The sequence below is a fragment of the Biomphalaria glabrata genome, chromosome 7, assembly GCF_947242115.1.
Source record: "Biomphalaria glabrata chromosome 7, xgBioGlab47.1, whole genome shotgun sequence".
In the NCBI taxonomy this organism is placed as follows: Eukaryota; Metazoa; Mollusca; class Gastropoda; family Planorbidae; genus Biomphalaria; species Biomphalaria glabrata.
The window spans coordinates 16,866,488-16,888,382 of record NC_074717.1 but is presented as its reverse complement, the minus strand read 5'-3'; the positions used below and the strand labels follow the sequence as shown (position 1 = coordinate 16,888,382).

The window sequence follows — 21,895 nt, the reverse complement described above, 5'->3', positions numbered from 1 at the left end:
ATTATCCTTACATAAACTGCGTAGCTAATGCTATGATGGTGCCTCTTATATGAGTGGATAGTACAATGTTCATCAAGCATTTCTTTATCAAAAGTAGCCGCTAGCGGCGGCTAGTGCATTATGTTCACGGTGCTAACCACAACGTTTATTTGGTCTTCAATGTTTCCGTCAGCTGTGTTCAAGAAATTGCAGATTTCTATGACTTGGTATGTCATGTCCTTTTAGCTCACGTGGCGCCTTTTGAATCCATTTGGGAGAGCATAGTTTATAGGACCCTGACTACATTGTATATAAAAATATGGCTTCAAAGAATGAGATTTAGGTATTTTGATGTATTAATGAAAGATGTTAATACAAATTACTTTGTTTTAATCAAAGAAAAAAGAAAGTCTGGAGGCTGAGACATTTATGGGTTGATTTGAAATATTCAATACTATTGTTCTGCATATTGCCGAGTACAAAATTGGAAAAGCAACCAACGTGGTTTAAAAAAATGTTGGAAAGTGAGCAACAAGATCTAAATAAAAGCAGAAAATCAACTGGAGAAGATCTAGATTGAATGACTTCGATAGTGTAAAAATGAGGCTATTTATGTAGATCGATCTTGCATTGTGATCTAGTTTTTTGCTCTACACGGTTGCGGAAAGTTAAAAGGCCATTTGGTGAGGCTACCACTAACTACTGTGAAAAATAAAAATAAAAGTGTAGAGAAGACTTGATAGCTCAGCAGGTCATTCTCGAAATTGATCAAAACATCAGAATTTCTATGACACAGGTTGGCTTCACTTGATGTTCTTTTCATTGAACTAAAAGCAGCAAAAAATTTAGAAATAGATGCTACTTAGAAGGCAAAAAAAAATCAATTTTAGTTAATACATGTTAGATCTATTTACTGTTAAATAATTGACATAGAACATTTTTTACAATTTTTATATAGAACAATACTTTACATTTTCGTTTGGAACACCTGACGTGGTTTAATTGTGTCAAGAAGTTTTACGTACAAACATTGACCTTCGAGACTGGTAAGGAGTCCTAACTAAATCAAACGTAATGACATTTTTAATTCTAAAAAAAAAGTACAATCCTTGCATTGGAATGTCTTTTGGTAAATGTACTGTTACATTCAGATCACATTTATTTTTTTTGTTTGTCACACACTAAATTTGTCTTATTGAGGGGTGGGGTACCCACTAAAATATTCTTGAATCCGGGCCTACGGGTACCTTGCTACGCCACTGGTCTTTTCTAAACTTCTGTGTAAAAGGGTTTACCCGATTTGTTTACAAGCTTCATTATTTATTAGAGCCACATTGCTGAACATGGGTGTTTGGTGTACATGGGTAGTTTATTAGTATGGTAGATGCTAGTTCCATTGCTTGCCTTTCTGCTCTATCGCTTTCTGAGAGATCGCCTGCTGTAATTGACTTTTCCCGTCTTTTGTCCATTGGGCCATTCAATTAGTTTGGTTTGTTTTTGGGCACATTCAATTAGTATGCCAGCTCCTCCGTTTGTGTTGGATATTTGAGAGCAGTGTTTCTCAACATTCAGCGAAAACAAATTACGTTGGTGTTCCTCTTCTGCTCCAATGCCAAGCGTTCTCTTGCATTCTTAAAAGCACAAGCGCATTCTCCTGTGTCACGTACACTGTATCTATATTTAGCCGCCCAAGGTTACCAGCTAGAACTTGTTAGCTCGAGAATTTCCATCACGCAACAAACGTATGTTTTGGAGTGAATGTGTTTGGTTAGAAATATTAATTATTGTACTTTGAGCTGCATTTATTGGTTGGCCTTGCATTGTAGAGATGTTAGTCACGTGGTTACGCTCTAGAGGCCGGGAAAGATTCTAGATTGCGGCAGTCTTGTGTGGAACGTGTTAGAGATAACATATACGAGAGTCTAGTGTTAGAACTCAATTATATTATTGTGTAGATCAGTTATTTTATTCAAGTACATTTAACCGAACGTGTTAGAGATAACATATACGAGAGTCTAGTGTTAGAACTCAATTATATTATTGTGTAGATCAATTATTTTATTCAAGTACATTTAACCATTGTAATTATTTGTGAATAGCTTTTCAAAGTTTTGAATTAAAGTATTTGTTTTAGACGAAGAGAGGTTTCTTCATTGAATATATAATAATATACTTAGATCGTCTTGTCAACCAGTAACTTCTAGATGATCCTCTTATCAATTGGCAACTAACGATTTCTGAATCCTCGGCAATTACGATCATTGATTGTGCTTTAACGTGACATCTTGACATCAAGTGTGATCGTAACATCTAGCACTATTGATGATCGTAGCATCCTGACGTCTATGTCTATTCATCCTATTAAAAAAGGTAGGTCAAATTAAGTGAAACAAAGTAGGTGGTGGCATGGGCCGACACTAAAGTGTGAATGACAATTGAGGCACGTATGTAAGTATGTCTTTTTTTGTATATTCCTCGTAAGATTATCTCCACGTTAGGAGAAACCTCTTGTAGTTGGCTTGTATCAGTCCTAAGAAAATGTCAACACAACGAAATTTAAACTTTCGAAGAAAGGGTTAGGGTTTGGGGTTTTGAACTTAAAGCTCTTTGGAGGAGGGGTTTAACCCCCCCCCCCCATGCCTACGCTCATGTTAAAATGTTTAATTTATAAGAACACTAGTGTAACGATCATTTCTATGTTATCTTTCTTATCTTATATAAAACAGACGTTACTTCAAAAAAGAAAATGATTTCGTCATGCATCTAGTCATGCATGTTAACCAATTACTTAAATTCTGCCAACTCACAGGTTTTCTTGGCTGTCTCAGGCAACCCATCCATGCTCTAATAGCACGGAAAGAAGGAGCATTAGTACAGATTTGTCATTACAACTTTTGATATGCGTAATTCTTTTTTGTCGGAGAACATGTCCCGCAAACCTCATGCGACGCTCTGTCACAACCTAAGTATTCGACTCCCAGTTGGGTATAGGATTTCCTTGTTTGAGACCCGATCTCTATAACTGACTCCTAAAATCCGTCTTAGCCATCTTTGTTGAGCCACATTTTTTAGTCTTTTTTTCTATTTCGGCAGATGACTTCCATAATATTCACTGCATTTTATTAATGGAGCCCAGCGACTGGTAGAAATTGGTAACCTCTCTTGGCTACGTTCTTGGAATTTGGTGATTGTAGTTTGTTTATATCGAAAAGGGAAGTTTTATCATCAAAACCATCTGTTGGGGAGTTTAAAAAAAAAACAACCTTCAAACTAAAAACTATCTGTAGGGGGATTTTAAACTCAAAGCTCTTTGGAGGAGGGGGTTTAAACTCAAACCCCCCATGCCTACGCTCATAGAATTTTGAGTGTGTAGTTTCCTTTTTTTTTAAATTGAAGAGGTGGTTTGTAGCTTTAAACCCACCCCGCTGGAGGGGAGTTTTAAACTAAAACCCCTCTAGATAAGGTTTTAAGGATTTGGGGATTGTTTGCATTAATTTTTATTTGTTTTATAGAAGAGGGGGGTTTAAACCACAAAAAAACCTGGAAGGGGATTTTAAGCTCAAGCCCCCTTGGCTGCACTGGGGCAAGAGATGGTTTAATATTAGAATCTCACCTAAAATAGACAAAATCAAAGCAAAAAATCAGTCACAAAGGTCCACTCCCCCCCCCCCCCCCCCGCGTGGGGATTTCATTTCGGGGTGGTTGCGTTTTCCTTATTTTCATGAAACTGACAAGGCCATTTTAAAATTCAGAGTTATTACCTTACACACAACTGACACTTATAGAATGATACGACTGAGGTATGTTGTTCAACAACTTTATTTACTTTGCGCTGGTATCATTGATTTATAGGTGATCAAGTCATTGGTAGAGTTGGATAAGTAGAATGATACAGTGTTGTTAAAAGATGATACTATTTTTTTCACAATATTTTTTTGCTGTAAGTTATTTTAGTTCAACAAATTAAATGTCAATTATTTTGAAATCGGAAACATGACTTCTCGTAAGTAATTGGCAGGAAAATAAAAACAACATGAGAAGTTTGGTTACATCTCTTAATGAAACTTCAAATAAAGAAACTTGATTTTTTAAGGTTTATGGATCTTAAATAATTAACTTTCTTGTTTTTATCACGGTACCTTTTCTTAAGTACTAATTTCCTATGCACTGATCACTCAACTTCCAAAATTATATCCTGTAAAAGAACTAGAATTGACTACTACATTAACAAACCTATTTGTGTTTTTGTAATTTTTTTTAGCCTTGATATGTTCTAGATGTAACTGCATATTCGCGGTTTCAACACTGCAGCTACATTTTCTTTTGTTTTTCAAATAAAGTACCTTTTTTGTTGCTTTACACAGGATGCGCAAATCTAATGAGTTATTAGGTTTTAAGTTTTTGTTATTTGTTTCTTTACATAGTACAACAGCAATGTTAAGATTATTTAAAGTTATTGGAATTGAGTTGTAATGATCACCACATGAAAAGTGGTCTTTTATCACATTTGCACAAGTATTTTAAGCAATTCAGTAAAATGGTGAAGTTGCTTATTTCGCTAGGACCTTGTGCTAATTGTTGAATTAAGCATGCTATCGAAGAGGAATCATTAAGTCCAAACATTTGAATGGTTGATTCATCCGGTGGGCACGCCAGCAATCCATATTTATTCACCATTTCCTGGGCGAATTCTCCGTGAATCTAAAAATAAAAAAAACAAAACAAAGTTACTCGCAGACAAGTTGGAAAGGTAGTATTTGTTTTCAAACAAACCAAGAAGTGGCCCATATTGGATAGCATTGCAAAACTATATACACACTTCGAACGTCCTCCATATAACATGTTCATTCACTTATGTTCATTCACTCATGTACATTCACTCACATCAATCCGTGAACAACATTGTCGTAAAACTAGGCGGTGGCGCTAACTACGGCCTGGTTGTTGGACTACCGTGGTACTCGGGCTTTACGACATAGTCACCTAAAGTTGACAGTTCCCCGCCTTCGAATTGGCTTCTACGGGACCTCCCCCTTTATGCACCTATCTACCGAAGATGTACACCTCCGCCTTCGTGGATTCGGCAATAATAGGCACAGGGCTACCCACTAACAACACCAATCGTTTTGGTGCGAGCCGTTTAGGCACGAAGAAACTCTGTCAATAATAAATCTAATTAACTTTTTTTTTACTATAGTATATGTATATTAAGTAAACACATTCCCTATCCTTTTGGCGCTGCCGTTTTAGTGCGACCGTTTGGTGCTGCCGTTTTGGCGTTGTGGTAGTTTTCCGCACAAAGTGGTTTATTTCATTGTTAACTCCAACTTAACAACCAAAAAAAAAAAAAAGAGAGAACCTTTATTCAAGGAACAGTACCACGAAAAAAAGAAGAGGCAGACAGGGAAAGCGATGGGAAGACAATATAAAAGAATGGACGGGCCTGCCATTGAAAGAGGTTCTATCTAAGGCAAAAGACAGAGAGAAATGGAGAAAGACGATCGACAAATCCTGCATGGTGCCCCAACGGTCCAACAGACTAAGGGATAGGCAAAAGGTAAGGTCAGACCTATTCACCTGGTTGATTTTTCATATCCCTCGATAATGTTATGGTAAATGAGTTGGGGTGTATGGGGTTCTGTAGGAGAAGTAGTAGGCAGTCGGGTTCTCTGAGCAGCTCATTGACCTTGGTCTCCACTCAGAGACCAGTTAACACGTGTGGCTCCAAGCAGTTGTCTGCATGCGGCAAAGGCCACACCTCGGCAAACCGTCTCGACTGACGGGCCAAACCAGGTGAGGGTTAGCCAAAGCTAGTATCTGTCCACCATCAGCATGTGAAATCTAGTTGCGGCTGCATGGCGCTCAAGTCGAATAGGACTACCAGGACCATCAGGCGTCACCTAGCAAACGCCGTGGAACGTTTTGGAGCACTGTGGGACACGTAGAGCACACTGGACATCCACTGGACCCCAAACCAGCTCCAGTTGTCTGGACTCTGTTCTGCCACTGGATTTAGCTGGCAAGGGGCGAGAGAGTGATGCTGATGTAGCGCAAATCTCCCTTACTTTAATAAATTTTCATCGCGCAAGTCACATTCTCATCTTCCATACTCAGCATATCCACAAAACTGAAAGTCTACAGTGCTGTAGTTCTCCCGTCTTGGACCTTATATTCCCGCAACATCAAAACGCTAAACTCCTTCCACCTACGCTGTCTAAGGAGTATCCATAAGATGCGTTGGTCCGACCACATGCCAGACACAGAAATCTTAAAGCTTTCCAACATGAAAAGTATCAATGCGACAGCAAAAAGGTCCCAACTTCGATGAGCGGGACATGTAGTCCGCATGCCAGGCAATCGCTTCCCTAAACGACTTCTGTACGGCGAGTTGTGTTCAGGAAAGCGCTACCAGGGAAGGCAATACAAACGCTATAAAGACACTCTCTAGTGCTCCTTCAAGGAATGCGATATCGACATTCACGGCTGGGAAGCACTAGCTCTCGATCGCTCCTCATGGCGTGAAGCTGTGAGACTCGGAGTCTCAAGATTTGAGGCAAGAAGAGTGGCCAGGGTGAAAGAGCGCCGAACCAACAAAACGCTGAGAGAAGAAGCAGGCCTATCTGCAATTGACCATACCCATCCATGCTACACGTATGCGGCCGGCTTTTTAAAGTGATGATTGGACTTTACAGTCATCTTCGAGTCCATAGGAAATGAGAAATGTGCTCATCTAGGACCACGAAGGAGGAGCTATATAACACGGGTAGAAAATTGTATTGTATTTCGTTAAAATTTTGTATTATGAATGACATGCAGGGGTCTGAATGGTAATACTTTTATTTATATTGCCGTATTTGTGATTTGAATGAAATATTGAAGCTAACCTTTTAAGTTACCTTAATATTGTATCCATACTTTTCCAATGCAGTGAGTAATTTCTTCAATCTACCTGCCAATTCACTTTTGGTAATTACGTCACTTCCACCCTTTGGGCTTTTAGATTCTTTCTCCATCATTGAGAAAATATTACTGACCGTGTAACCATAGAAACGCCGCCGCTTTGAGTCCTCCTAGATATAAATTTCTATTCATTACATGCCATTTTTAATATTGAAAGACATAGACCAGAGTTTCTCAAACTGTTAGAAGGGTGGCACATCCTGTTTCATCTTTGAAATAGGACCCCGTTATAAAAGCATGACCGTTTTCTCGAAATGCCTTTGCAACATCGTTATGTTGACGACTTTTGCGGAAAAAAATAAAAAAAAGTTCCTTGATAAAAAGTCTTACTTCATTAACACGAAGAGGATCTTAATACGATCATGTTCATTACAGACGTAGGTGAGCCATGTGCTGGGAATGCTTTCTACGCTCCCATAAACGTCTTGCTGACTGGAGGGGGCGCCAGCTGCCTCTTAATACTATCACCATGATGACTTATTTTTTGTTCTAGTCCTAATCAACAAAATATTCTAATTTTTTGTTCTAGTCCTAATCAACAAAATATTATAAACACTTTTTCTGAAACACTAAACGGGCTAGCTATAATGAGCATTAATTATGTACAGTTAAAACATAAGAAAATATGCAAAGAAAAACCGGAGAATGTTGTATTTAAGTTTCTTTTCTTATTCATTACGACCGTCCTGGACCCCACTGTAGGAGCTTATAACGCCCTGGGACTCCAGAAAGCTAATAGTGGGTTGGGCGAACCATTTTTTTTTTAAATAAGATGCCGATGGTAAAAGTTTGAAAAACACTGACCTAGACTAATACAAATGAATGAACTTACCAGTCCGATATACTATTGCTAATATATAGAGAATCATTTTAAATAAGTACGGTAAAATAAAGCAAAAGATTTAACTCCGTTAAAAGTTGTGCTGTTTTTAAATACCACCAACAATATATACACGGACAGACAGACAACACAAAACTAATAACGGCTTTTTAACTTTCGGAGGCCGCTAAAAATAAATGTGAATTAGTGTTAGGTGTGAAAATTAATTATTAGACAAAAAAAACACCTCTTTATTAATGATTTAAGAATGTAGTAGAAGACAGAGTTGAGTGCTGTTAGAACATATCATTGTTAAATATAAACCTAAAGTTGCTTTTGCTTAAAACTCTGATAGTATTTTATAAATAACAGACGTATCTTCTTGACACAAGATAATTGCGTCCTACGCGTATCTATGTGTCATTCTAGCCGTATGTGTTAATTAGAGTCTTAAAATCTGCTAATTCATTCGTAACATTGGCATCCCATTTCATATTGTCTAATCATCGTGTTTTTAGGTATAGGACTTAGTGTTGCAATGGGCGTAGTGTGTTGTTAAATATATTGTACATTGGGCGTAGTGTGTTGTTAAATATATTGTACATTGGGCGTAGTGTGTTGTTAAATATATTGTACATTGGGCGTAGTGTGTTGTTAAATATATTGTACATTGGGCGTAGTGTGTTGTTAAATATATTGTACATTGGGCGTAGTGTGTTGTTAAATATATTGTACATTGGGCGTAGTGTGTTGTTAAATATATTGTACATTGGGCGTAGTGTGTTGTTAAATATATTGTACATTGGGCGTAGTGTGTTGTTAAATATATTGTACATTGGGCGTAGTGTGTTGTTAAATATATTGTTATAAACTTGGTGGTGGCACAGAGAGGGGTAGTGGTGTATGTGTAGTCAGCCGACGCAAATCGCCCCAGGCCAGCGCTAGACGAGCGGTCAACCGTGACGAGCTACGACGGTCAGCCGAGTCGAGTGTCAACAGGACAGTTCGGGAAAGATCGCCGTCGTGAACAAGAGCTCAGGAGCGTCACGAGAGTTGTAGTCATCTGACCACCTAGAAACGTCGAGCGGCGTTCTGTCCGGTTCGAGAAGGCCAGTAGGGACCCTATATAAGAGCGGAGGCGACGCAGTCAAGAGAGTTCAGAAAGCGAGTTCACGACAGGAGTTCAGAACACGGTCGACTACAGCACAGTTCAACGGTGTGGTTCTGTACGTAGCATTACGACGGTTCAGTGCGGAGTACTGTCAAGTACAGTTGAGACGAACGGCGTCTTGATCTTGGTCTGCGATCGAACATACTATGGCTCGTCTGAAACTGCTGTACGAACTTGAATTTAGAGAACTGAAGCAAGAACTCCGTCAACGAGGGCTTAAGGCATGTACAGTTGAGACGAACGGCGTCTTGATCTTGGTCTGCGATCGAGTCCGACACAACGAGCCTAGTGTGTGAAGTCAGTCCAGAACTGTTGAACCCAGTGCAAGCCCGGAACGAGACGGAGAGGCCAGTGCAAGAGTTGATACGGCGGAACGGTGTTATCGGAGAGATATTTGTACAACCTTGACGAGCTACTTATATTTGACGGCCAAAAGGGGTTCTGAGTTTAAACCCCCATTCAGAGGGGTTTGATTCTGAAAATACCTCTTCAATATAAAAAAAAAGCAAAATTACACACTAAAATTATTTGAGCGTAGCCAATCCTATCGGGGGTTTTGAGTTTAAACCCCTCTTCTACAGATGGCTTTTTTAAAGTTTAAAACCCCTCCAGATGGTTTTGACTTTAAGATCCCCTACAGAGCATTTTGAGGTGGAAAACACCCAACAGATTATTTTGACGATTGTAATGAAATGATAACCAATACCAATAACATGGCTTTATTCGACAAAATTAGACTACAGTAAACAGTGAATGAAACCAGCACGTCTAGCATACCACTGATGCAGTCTATACACACACACACACACTGGACATGAAACACAACAATGGCCATGACCTTCAGACACGCTGGACGCACGCAGAAAATCAACTCAGTTACACTACAATCACCCCGCCTAAAAGTTATAGGAACATAAACATGTAAATAATAGTGAAGGACAGCGATATAAGAGGCCTTAGTATCCCTACAGAATAGTTACAGATTTACTCTATTGAAAAGCATTGTATAACTATAAACAAACACGTTATACACTATAAAATTATCAGTCCCTTATGCATACAAATATTAAGACCAGTTGTCTTGAATAATAATAAGTAATACAATACAAAAAGTCTAACTAGAAAAGCTATACACTATAAAATGATCAGTTCAAAGTGTGTCATATTAAGCCTACAGATACTGAGTTAGAACTTGTGATATGGAAAAATAATTAAATAAATGTTAGACCTTATAATTAGGTCTGCTTGTTCTTGGTCTTAGGTTATATCTACCAGGACCAATACTGCCGTCGCTTGGAGTTGGTGACATCGGCGGCTCTCTAACAGGAGACTCAGCCCCTGCATTTACTTCTTCTTGATGTCCATTTTCCCCTTGTTGTACATATGTGTTAGGAGCAGCCATTGGTTCTATAGTCACATGGTCAGTAGGCACCTGCATCTGTGTTATAGGGTTTGTCTCCGGCTCAAAGTCTTCATGTTCCATATGTTGATACACTTCTGATTCTCCCTCTCTTGGAAAGGGGGCCAAATGTCGCAATGACACTGTTTCTTCTCTTCCATCAGGAAGTCTTACAATGGCATACTGTGGGTTGCATGTAATTAAGTCCACAGCTATTGTACCATCGTCATATTTTGATGCACGGACTCCCTTTTTTAACAACACTTTTCCTGGTTGAGCTAACCATGTCGGGAGTGATTTGCCGAAGGTGGACCTGCGATAGAACTTGAATATTCTCTCGTGAGGTGTCTCGTTTGTAGCGGTACAGAGCAGAGAACGAAGAGAGTGCAGGGCTTGGTTTAACGCCTGCTCCCATTTGGAAACCGGGAGTCCTTGAGTTTTTAAGGCCAGAGTTATAGCTTTCCATAATGACCCGTTTAGCCTTTCTACTTGAGAGTTCCCTCTGGGATTATAAGGGGTCGTCCTGCTTGTGGCCACCCCTCTCTCGTGTAAAAATTCCTGCACCTCTCTTGACATGAATGAGGTACCTCTATCAGAGTGTACATAGTCAGGCATTCCGAATAGTCCAAATAAATTATCTAGACATCTGATTACTGTTGAAGCCGACATATCAGAACAGGCGTATGCAAACGGGAATCTTGAAAATTCGTCAACTATAGTTAGCAGGTATGTGTTCCGAGATGTAGAAGGGAGCGGTCCTTTGAAGTCCATACTTAGTCTCTGGAAAGGTTGCATCGCCTTAATTAGAGTTCCATTAGAATTACTGAATATCTGGGTTTTACTTCGGCACAGATTCTGCACTGGTTGACAACCAGCCTAACATCTTCACAAGAGAAAAGTAAGTTTTTCGCTCGCACTAAATGCCATAGTCTTGTTACTCCCGGATGACACAGAGAGTCATGGAGCAGTTTCAATTCATTTCGACTCATAGCTGACACACACCCGTTTCTAGAAAACGTATCAGCCGCTACATTGTGTTTGCCTGGTCTATACAAGACATCGTAGTGGAAACAGCTCAGTTCCAGTCTCCACCTTTGAATTTTCTCATTCTTTATTTTCCCTTTGCTCTGTTTGTCATACATGAAGGCCACAGAGCGTTGATCCGTGACAAGGGTAAAGCGATTTCCTACTAAGTAGTGGTGCCATTTCCTTAAAGATTCTACAATGGCATAAGCTTCTTTTTCTATAGCTGAGTCCCGCCTTTCACTTTTCGAGAGTGTTCTTGAAAAGAACGTCACGGGACGGCCATCCTGGTTGAGGGTGGCAGCTATTGCAACATCCGAAGCGTCTGTTTCAACCGTCAGAGGTCGAGTATAGTCGATGGTGAAGATGGCAGTTTTCTCCAGCTCCTGCTTTAATTCGTTAAGGGCTGTCTTTACTGTTTCTGAAAGAGGGAACGACGTGTTATTTGCCAAAACATTTATTTTGTTAGAAAAATGTGGTATCCATTGTGAGTAGTACGCCAACATGCCCACGATCCGTTTTTGTGAGCGCATATAATGAGGGGGAGGAAGGTTTCTTAAAGCCTGGAATCTTTCAGGGTCTGGCTTGAGAAGGCCTTTAGAAATTTCGTATCCCAATAGGCAAACTTTGTCAGTGGCTATCGTACTTTTGTCTTCATTAAATGTGATCCCATACTTTCTAGAAGCATCTAGAAATCTTTGCATATTCTCATCGTGCGACTCTTGATCATGACCCCATACCGTTACATTGTCCACGTATGCAAAGGTGTCCTGCAACTTTTCATTCTCAATAATTTGATTTATTGTTCTCTGAAAGCATGCAACTCCGTTGGATACACCGAAAGGGATGCGACAGAACTGGTAGAGTTTGCCACATGCCTCAAATGCAGTAAACGGTCTTTCCTCAGTCTTGATTGGTATTTGATGGTAGGCACTTTTGAGGTCTAGAGTACTAAAAACGGAATAGTTGGATATCCGTTCTACCAGTTCATCGACTCGGGGCATTGGGTATGCATCCAGTAAGGTGAAGCGATTTATTGTTTGACTGTAATCAATGACCATCCTTCTTTTATGTCTCTCGTTTGTTGTCACAAGCACCTGTGCTCTCCAGGGAGACTTTGAAGGTTCAATGATTTTGTCCGAGAGGAGTTTTCTAACTTCAGACTCAATAAATTTGTTATCACCTATTGAGTGCTTTCGGGACTTAGTAGCCACTGGTCTGCAGTCAGAAGTTAGATTACTGAATAGGCTCGGTGTTTCGACTCGTGCTGCTTTAAGACCACAGATGTGTAGAGGATTGCGTTTTCCTCCGTACGGTATGGTCAATTCCTTATGAAGACTTATAAAGTCTACACCAAGGATTACATCCGAGCACAATCCAGCAAGTAGAGAAAGTTTGACCTTTTTGTAGTGTTCTCCCTTGTACTGGACATCGGCAAATGTATGTCCTAATGTCTTTTCAGAAAGATGTGTAGTGGCCATGAATATTCTGTTTGTAGACGGACGTACTGGCCATTTATTTCTCTTGACGATGGCTTCTGATATGTAGCTTTCACAGATGCCAGTGTCTATGAGAGCTTGCAACAGCAACCCGTTGACGTTCACTTGTGCCGTACACTGTGTAAGCCCAGAGAAATGCGTTGATGACAAGGTACATGGAGTTATCACACTGGTCAGTGATATTTTGCTGTCAGCTTTGTTGGCTGTTGTTTTACTTGATTTACAAACAGTTTGGAAGTGCCCCTTTTTACCGCACTGATGACATAATGCATTTCGAGCAGGGCATTCAGTTCTAGAGTGTCTCCTCCTACCACAAAAGTAGCATAGCGACTTAATGGCATTTAATTGCTGGTCTTCGTTAGAAATGTATGTTTCTAGATGGGAGCTTGTTGGTGTTCTCATTGCCCCACAGGAGATTTCGTTCGTTGAATTGTAAGCCTGAGCATGCGTTGTGGCTGTTTCTAACACTCTAGCTTCGTCAAAAGCGCTTTGTAGAGTAAGAGATGTCTTTTCCAGTAACCGCTGTCTAATAGTGTTGGATGCCAGACCCGTTATGAAGGCGTCTCTAATGCAAATGTCTCTGTGCTGTTCAGCAGTTACTTCTTTAAAGTCACAGTCCCGGGCCAGGCTTTGCAACTTTAGCATAAAGGACTCTACCGTTTGGCCCGGCTGCTGTTTACATGTAGCAACCAAATGTCTAGCAAAAATGTCATTCTTTACCTTAATATAAGTAGTCTTGAGTGTGTCTATGGCCATCGAATAGGACGATACATCACTGATGAGCATATAAACCGTAGCAGATACGTGATTCTTCAACAACTTTAGTTTAAAGTCTTCGTTAATATCCTTGATGGACGAAAGAAAATTCTGAAATGTGTCATACCAATGAGTCCATTTTTTCTGAGGCCAGAGGAGCATTAGGATCAATGTCCAACTCTTTCGGTCTGAGTAATTTATCCATTGTAGATTAAGGAATCCAACACTAATCCAGATACATAATTTTGTCGAATAAATTGTAATGAAATGATAACGACTAGAATACCAATAACATGGCTTTATTCGACAAAATTAGACTACAGTAAACAGTGAATGAAACCAGCACGTCTAGCATACCACTGATGCAGTCTATACACACACACACACACACTGGACATGAAACACAACAATGGCCATGACCTTCAGACACGCTGGACGCACGCAGAAAATCAAATCAGTTACACTACAACGATAAAACTTCCCTTTTCGATATAAAATCTAAAGCAAACTACAGTCACTTAATTCCAAGAGCGTATTCAAGAGAGGTTATACATTTTTACCAGTGGCAGGGCTCCATTAATAAACTGCAGTGAATAGTCATCTGCCGAAATTGAAAAACACTAAATGTGGCTCAACAAAGATGGCTAAGACAGATTTTAGGACTCAGTTATAGAAATCAAGGAAATCCTATGCCGAACTGGTAGTCGACCCCTTAGTTAGATTGTGAGTAAGCGACCCATGAGGTTAGCGGGACATGTTCTCTGACAAAATGAATTACGCATAAGAAGAGGTGCAATGATATCCTAGTACAACTTGACGCCACTCATTCATGGAGGTCCTCAAGGCAGGTGGGAAGAGGCTTTAGACATTACCAGTGACAGATTTTTATGGAAACAGCTTGACGGCAAATGCGCCGAACGACTCGGGAGGATCTAAGTCAGTAAGAATAGCACATTAGGTTTTTAAAATAAAACTTTTTTAATAGCAGGAAAATGCAGTGTAGATACCTCAGAATATGCACTTTGTGGGCTTTCAATACCAGAAATAGTGCTTGGCGGCCCCGCGCTGGGGGAGCTCCTAGCGCTCCCCCAGACCCCCTTGCTAGAAATGTCGGGGAGTCTACAATTTCATGGAAACAGCTTGACGGCAAATGCGCCGAACGACTCGGGAGGATCTAAGTCAATAAGAATAGCACATTAGGTTTTTGAAATAGAACTTTTTAATAGCAGGAAAATGCTCTGTAGATACCTCAGAATATGCATTTTGTTGGCTTTCAATATCAGAAATTCGCGGGGGGGGGGGGGGGAGAAAAAAGTCCAACCCCCCCCCCCGAAAAAAAATCCTGGCTACGCCCATGTCATTATCAATATAATTTTCTAGACTATTAATCTCTAGATCCATCTAATCAAAATCACCCAGTAATAATAGTAATATCTTTTTGATCAAGAATCTAGATAGAACTCTAGATCTAGACTTGCAGTCAGACTTTTATAGTTCTAGGCATATCCATGGGCGTAACCTCCGGGGGGGGGGTGTTCAAACCCTCCCCGAAATGAAATCCCCCCTGGGGGGGGAGGTTGGAATTTAATGACTGATGATTTGATTTTGTTTATCTTAGGTGAGATTTTAATACTAAACCATAACTTGCCCCAGCACAGCCAAAGGGGTTTTGAGTTTAAAACGCCCTACCATGGGGATTCGCAGTAAAATCCTCTTCTTTTATAAAACAAAAAAAAAATGAAAACGACAATCCCCAAATTCTAAAAGCACAGTTAAGGAAGATTTTGATTTGAAACCCCCCTCCGAAATTTACGATACCCCCCCCTTTTTTTCAATATAAATAAGCAAATTACACACTCCAAATTCTTTGAGCTTAGCGGCGGCTTAGCCAAAGAGGTTTTGAGTTTAAACTCCCCTTCAGAGGGGTTTGAAGCTAAAAAAAATACCTCTCCAATATAAAAAAAAAAGAAAATTACACACTCGAATAAAATCTATGAGAGTAGCCAAAGGGGTTTTAGTTTAAACCCCCTCCGAAATTTATGATAAAATCCCCTCTTCAATATAAATAAGCAAATTACACACTCAAAATTCTATGAGCGTAGCCAAAGGGGTTTAGAGTTTAAACCCCCCTTCAGCGGGGTTGGAAGCTAAAAAATACGTCTTCAATATAAAACAAGATTACAAAGAGAGTTAAATCCCTGTCAGATCCGCCTATTCGCAAGCAATATTCAAGACGTGATTTAATTTTGGTTGTTCAAAAGAAACAAAGATTCATTAGTCGTTGTAAAAAAAAATGCGCGCTGGACTGTAGTTCGGATTTATCGATGGTCCCTGGTTCAAACCCTGACCGCTCCCATCCGCCGTCGTCCTGCGGGTGGTTTGGACTAGGAAGTAAACTATCTCTAACACTGAAGGAACATCCGAAACAAGTAAAACAAACAACCCGGGACCGTCGAGATAATCAGTTCAGCACGCTAACCGCACTACCAGGCATTGCTCTTAACTTAATAACAAACTAATAGCCTATTATTAATAAAGAGATATATTACACATTACGGCATGGCATCTACCGGATATGTACAATATGTCAGACGAGCGATTTTAGATAATCTTTCAACATTGATTTGTGATTTAAAAAAATAAAACAAAAGAACATATATATCGTGCTTGTACTTTGATGTCTCAGCACAGTTATCAACAGAGCTAATGTAGAAATTGTTTTTGCGTGTCTAAATCAATAAGATAGACAGTACGTAGGTAAAGAAGAAGATTCGTTGATTCCTATTGCTATCCATCGTTTGTAAATTCTTGCGCAGTGTTGTATATTTCTTCCTAGGACGTTCTTCATTGCCAGAATTTATTACTTTTATGTTATAATGGAGATTAAAACAAAACCTATATTGACGAAATTAATCAGGTCGAGAGGATAATAAAAATCGTACGCCTAAATTCAAGAAAGAACGATTGACAAATAAAACTAAAGTGAAAGATGGCCTTCACGAGATTTATCAGCGGCATGATCATAAGTATTCTAATCATTCTCATCTTTCAAAAGATTTCCACAACTTCCTCCACACCTTGGCCTTTGATCATTTCATCATGCAATATGCGCATAATAATATTGACATCGGAGGCGCGGTGGCCGAATGTTAAAGCGCTTGGCTTCCGAACCGGGGTCTGGGTTCGAATCCTAGTGAAGTCTGGAATTTTTAATTTCGGGATCTTCATGCGCCTCTGAGTTCACCCAGCTCTAATGGGTACCTGACATTAGTTGTAGAAAAGTAAAGGCGGTTGTTCTTTGTGCTGGCCTCGTTAACTGTAGACCGCATCATCTGCCCTCTCGTCTGCCCTATAGACCACATGGTCTGAAAGGGGGAACTTAAATATTGACATCTCATCTCAAATAGAAACAATAGAACTAAATACAAACCCCTTAGATCTACTTATTTGCATATATTCTGTCATTTCTAAACAATATGAAGAGAGGATGGGGAACACTATAAACACTATAATGAGATACCAAAACTATCAAAAAAGCATTCTGAATAAACATATTTATATATTAGATGAAATGAGGGCTTAAAGGCAAAGCCATTACAACACAATTACACAATGACTAGGAAAAATATTTAATTGGGGATGAAATATACAGGATGACCGGGGATGAAGTGACCAAAGATTAAATGACCGGGGATGAAGTGTCCGGGATGAAATGACCGGTCACCGAATACTTATGGATATTAACAATGTAATAATAGCAACATCAGCTTGACCAAACGATTCCATCAAACCGGCACCACTTTCTCACCGCCTCTATTGTGTATGGAGAGTGAATGTGTTTCTGCTTACTTCATGCTTTATAACTTCTGACATTTGTGCGCAAAAAATATCGAAACCTGTATTTCTGACCAAACAGTGGTTGAGTTTGTTTAAATCACAAACTCTCTTTGTAATCTTGTTTCTTTCAGATTCTAAGTTTTATAAGTTACCTTAACCTTACTTTGTAAGATTTGAATTTAAAAAATCGGTTTATGATTGATACTCTGATTGTAAATGTCTTTTGATATTTGTACACTAATAAGACCTTTTTTTAAAATTTTAAAACAAAAATTATATTAAGCGTAATTGTATCAATTATTTTGAATTGATCAGGTAATAAATTGTATTAGATCTTGACTGACAATAAAAAAAAAGTTTAAGAATTGTTTTGGTTTAGCGCAATTTCATGCTTTTATCATGCTTAATGCACTATGATCCAATTACTTGTGTATGGACGGGATGGAGGTGGTTGAGAAAGGGTATCTGAGAAAACAAATTCAGAGATGGCTTTTTTGAAATGAAAAATGTTTTTCGACTTGAATTCAAAATTGAAGCCCCAAGACTCATTAAGCCAACACACTAGCCACTAAGCCAGCCTAGTGCTTATGAAAATAGATTTTTTAGATATCTGTTAGTTTCAATTTTCAGACCTAATTCTTTACTAATGGTTATCGCCCCCATTACTTTCTCTATAGAACGAAGTTAATTAATTATGATGATTAATGCATAACAAATTAGTCGATTTGTCGATTCCTGTTTTTTTTTAGTGACATTTAATAATTGTGCAAAGTTTCAGCTTGATATGAGAATGGGAAGTGGGGGGGGGGGGGGGAGAAATACAATGTACAAGATTCTATCCAGACAGAAAGAAAGAGTGAGTTGAAGCTTTGTAAAAATGGTCTCACCATTCCAAAGACATAGTCCAAAATGCGTCTCTCTAGTTGAAATGCCAATTCTCCTAGTAATTTCAAACTTGGTCGATTTTTACTATTACTTCCACTTTCATCTAAAAAAATAAATATATATATATAAGTTCTTGATGTAAATTATAAGTAAATAGCATTATAAGCATAGCTTACAGAAAGAGAAACAAAACAGGTAAGGCCAACTTGGAGGACAAGCATAAAGGGAAAATCCTGGATCGCAAACTTACAAAACAAAACAAAAGGCTGAAAACGTTGTAGCCTCTGGTGTTTTTAAAGCTCATTTTGTGACCATGTCATCGAGGACTGAAGTCATATTAGATGGTTTAAGGGAAATAATTGGTTTTCGAAATGTAAAATGCCACGGATAGTTTAAAGTGGTATAGGATGGGTCTGTGGGTCGTGTCAGGTCAAGGTCTTCTTAAAAGCATTCATGTTAGGAAGCACCTGGTTATTTGTTGACTCAGTGATGTGTTGACTAATTCACTGGATTCAATTCTATGACTCAGTGATGTGTTGACTAATTCACTGGATTCAATTCTATGACTCAGTGATGTGTTGACTAATTCACTGGATTCAATTCTATGACTTAGTGATGTGTTGACTAATTCACTGGATTCAATTCTATGACTCAGTGATGTGTTGACTAATTCACTGGATTCAATTCTATGACTCAGTGATGTGTTGACTAATTCACTGGATTCAATTCTATGACTCAGTGATGTGTTGACTAATTCACTGGATTCAATTCTATGACTCAGTGATGTGTTGACTAATTCACTGGATTCAATTCTATGAATGTACAAGTGTCCGCTTGAAAAGGTAAAACTGTGCCAAAATTATTCCTGTATTAAATTCATGACATGGAAAACAACTATGTTCATGTCCCACTTGGATAGGGGAGAGACCAAATTGCCTTTTCTTCCGGATGCAGAGGAACCTAAATCTAAGCACACAACAGAATTCTCTACTCTACACTAGCCTCACCGTAACACAAGAAATATTAGTCAATAAATTATTTGAGACTATTTTGCGGCTCAACCGTTTGAGGTTAGTGAGGTTAGTACTTAGGCCACTATAACCAGTGTCTAGGTGAAACAAAATTTGAAGTAGATATTTATTTACTAGTAGTACACACCGGCTACACCCGTTGATTTGGTTCAAGGCTTTATAATGTTTATTACGGCCAGACCCTCCCCCCTTTTTTTATTTTAATAAACGTGCTGCATTTTAACTCTAAACATAACATACTTTTTTAGCCCGTGAATTACTGCATCTCTTACAATGAAATTTCACGGCCCGCTCCCTCTTTTCATCTCTCTCTCTCTCTCTCTCTGAAAGTCCCATTTCGTTTATTTTTACCTGCGCAACATACTTGTGTCCCCCAAAGACTTGATTAGGAAAGAGCCACTTGTCCCTCCCTCCAACCACGCCAAAAAGTGAGTCCTTCGTTCCCATTTATACATTTCATCTAGGTACTTTGTTCTCTAAATAAAAAGCAATATCAATTTGGTTTTATTAATTGTAAATTTGTAATAGTTTATTTGACCCCATTTGAATGTAGCTAAATGACAAATTTAGATTTATCTTTTCAATGCTATTAGAAATAAATGTTTTTTTATATTGTTACAATGTACCATTACTTGCTCTCTCTCTCTCAAAAAAAATATTCTAGATCTCTAGATCCATCTCCTTAATGCTATTAGGGTTGGTTTTGTTTTTTATTTGGACCGCTTCTTTGTGATCAATGAGTCAGTGGTATTTTACAAATATATAATATATAGGTTACAGCTCTCTAATATTTTAATTGACTAGAAAGTACACTAATTTCTTACTACTTTTCTAGACTCTAGGTGTCCCTCGGGTTTAGCTGAACTGTGAATAGATGGGAGCGAAAGCGGGACACATGTCGATCATGAGACATAAATAGGACAGGCCTAGATTTTTTTCGAGCACTCATGCTTTCAACAGATTAGACTTTATTACAATACATAAGAATGTACACACACCATGGGCGTAGCCCCGCGAAAAAATTTTTTTGTATGTTGTATGTGTTTGTGTACATAATCTTTATTACATTCTGACCCTTCATTCTTTCGGAAGACGTTTATTGTGCCCTAGAATAAGTTATTCCTGTAGTTTGTGGAAAAATTGTTTGACTCCCAGCCATTGCTAGCAAGTGGGTCTGGGGGAGCGCTAGGAGTTCCCCTCAGCGCGGGGCGGAGCCCCGCCGCCAAGAGCCCTATTTCTGGTATTGAATGCCAACAAAATGCATATTCTGAGGTATCTACAGTGCATTTTCCTGCTATTAAAAAGTCTTATTTCAAAAACCTAGTGTGCTATTCTTACTGACTTTGACCATCCCTCACCGTTCGCGCATTTGCCGTTAAGCTGCTTCCACAAAAATCTGTCACTGGTAATGTCTGAAGCCTCTTCCCACCTGCTCTCTGAGGACCTCCATGAATGTGTGGCGACAAGTTGTACTAGGATGTCATCCCATTTCTTATTATGCGTAATTCATTTTGTCGGAGAACATGTCCCGTAAACCTCATGCGACGCTCTGTGACAATCTTACTAAGGGGTCGACTTTCAGTTCGGCAAAGGATTTCCTTGATTTAGACCCGATCTCTATAACTAACTCCTAAAATCTGTCTTAGCCATCTTTGTTGAGCCATATATTTAGTGTTTTTCAATTTCGGCAGATGACTATTCACTGCACTTTATTAATGGAGCCCGCCACTGGTAGACATGTGTAACCTCTCTTGAATACGCTCTTGGAATTGACTGTAGTTTGCTTTAGATTTTATATCGAAAAGGGAAGTTTTATCGTTAAAAAATCTCAGAACTTTGTTGTTTTTTTTTAAATTCAAAACCCCATTTAGCTACGATCATAGAATTTGGTAACTGTAGTTTGCTTTAGAGTAATATTGAAGATAGAGGTTTTCCACCTCAAAACGCTCTGTAGGGGGATATTAAACTCAAAACCATCTGGAGGAGAGGAGTTTAAACTCAAAACCCGCCAATGGCTACGCTCAAATAATTTTAGTGTGTGATTTGTTTTTTTTTTTATATTGAAGAGGTATTTTTTAGCTTCAAATCCCGCTGGAGGGGGGTTTAAACTCAAAACCCCTTTAGCTACGCTCATAGATTTTAGAGTGTGTAATTTATTTTTTTTTATTGAAGATGTATTTTTTAGCTTCAAACTCCACTGGAGTGGAGTTTAAACTTAAAACTGAGTCAAAACCCATTTAACTACGCTTATAACATTTTGAGTGCATAATTTGCTTTTTTTTTCATATTGAAGAGGGGTTTATCGTAAATTTTGGAGGGGGTTTTAAAATCAAAATCTTCCTTAACTGTGCTCTTGGAATTTGGGGATTGTCGTATGCATTTTTTTTTTGTTTTGTTTTATAGACGAGGGGGGATTTAACTGAAAAAAAACCTGGTAGGGGGTTTAAACTCCAAACCCCTTTGGCTACGCTCATAACATTTTGAGTGCATAATTTGCTTTTTTTTTCATATTGAAGAGGGGGTTTATCGTAAATT

General features: G+C 38.9%; 1 protein-coding gene and 1 pseudogene across 8 annotated transcripts in view; both read right to left on the bottom strand.

Annotated features, from left to right (window-relative positions):
- Positions 1–3,782: 3,782 nt before the first annotated feature.
- Positions 3,783–21,895, bottom strand: part of LOC106073725 (uncharacterized) — a 34,610-nt gene continuing 16,497 nt past the window's right edge. For 3 of the 8 annotated variants that reach the window (XM_056036697.1, XM_056036702.1, XM_056036700.1), the window contains 2 exons: positions 18,332–18,432; positions 3,783–4,680 (listed from right to left, as the gene is read on the bottom strand). The gene's annotated coding sequence lies outside the window, so the exon portion shown is untranslated. Of the gene's footprint in view, positions 4,681–6,890; positions 7,064–18,331; positions 18,433–21,895 lie in introns of those variants that run through there. The other 5 variants (XM_056036696.1, XM_056036701.1, XM_056036699.1 and 2 more) reach the window with 2 other exon arrangements.
- Positions 7,070–13,812, bottom strand: LOC129927347 (uncharacterized; annotated as a pseudogene).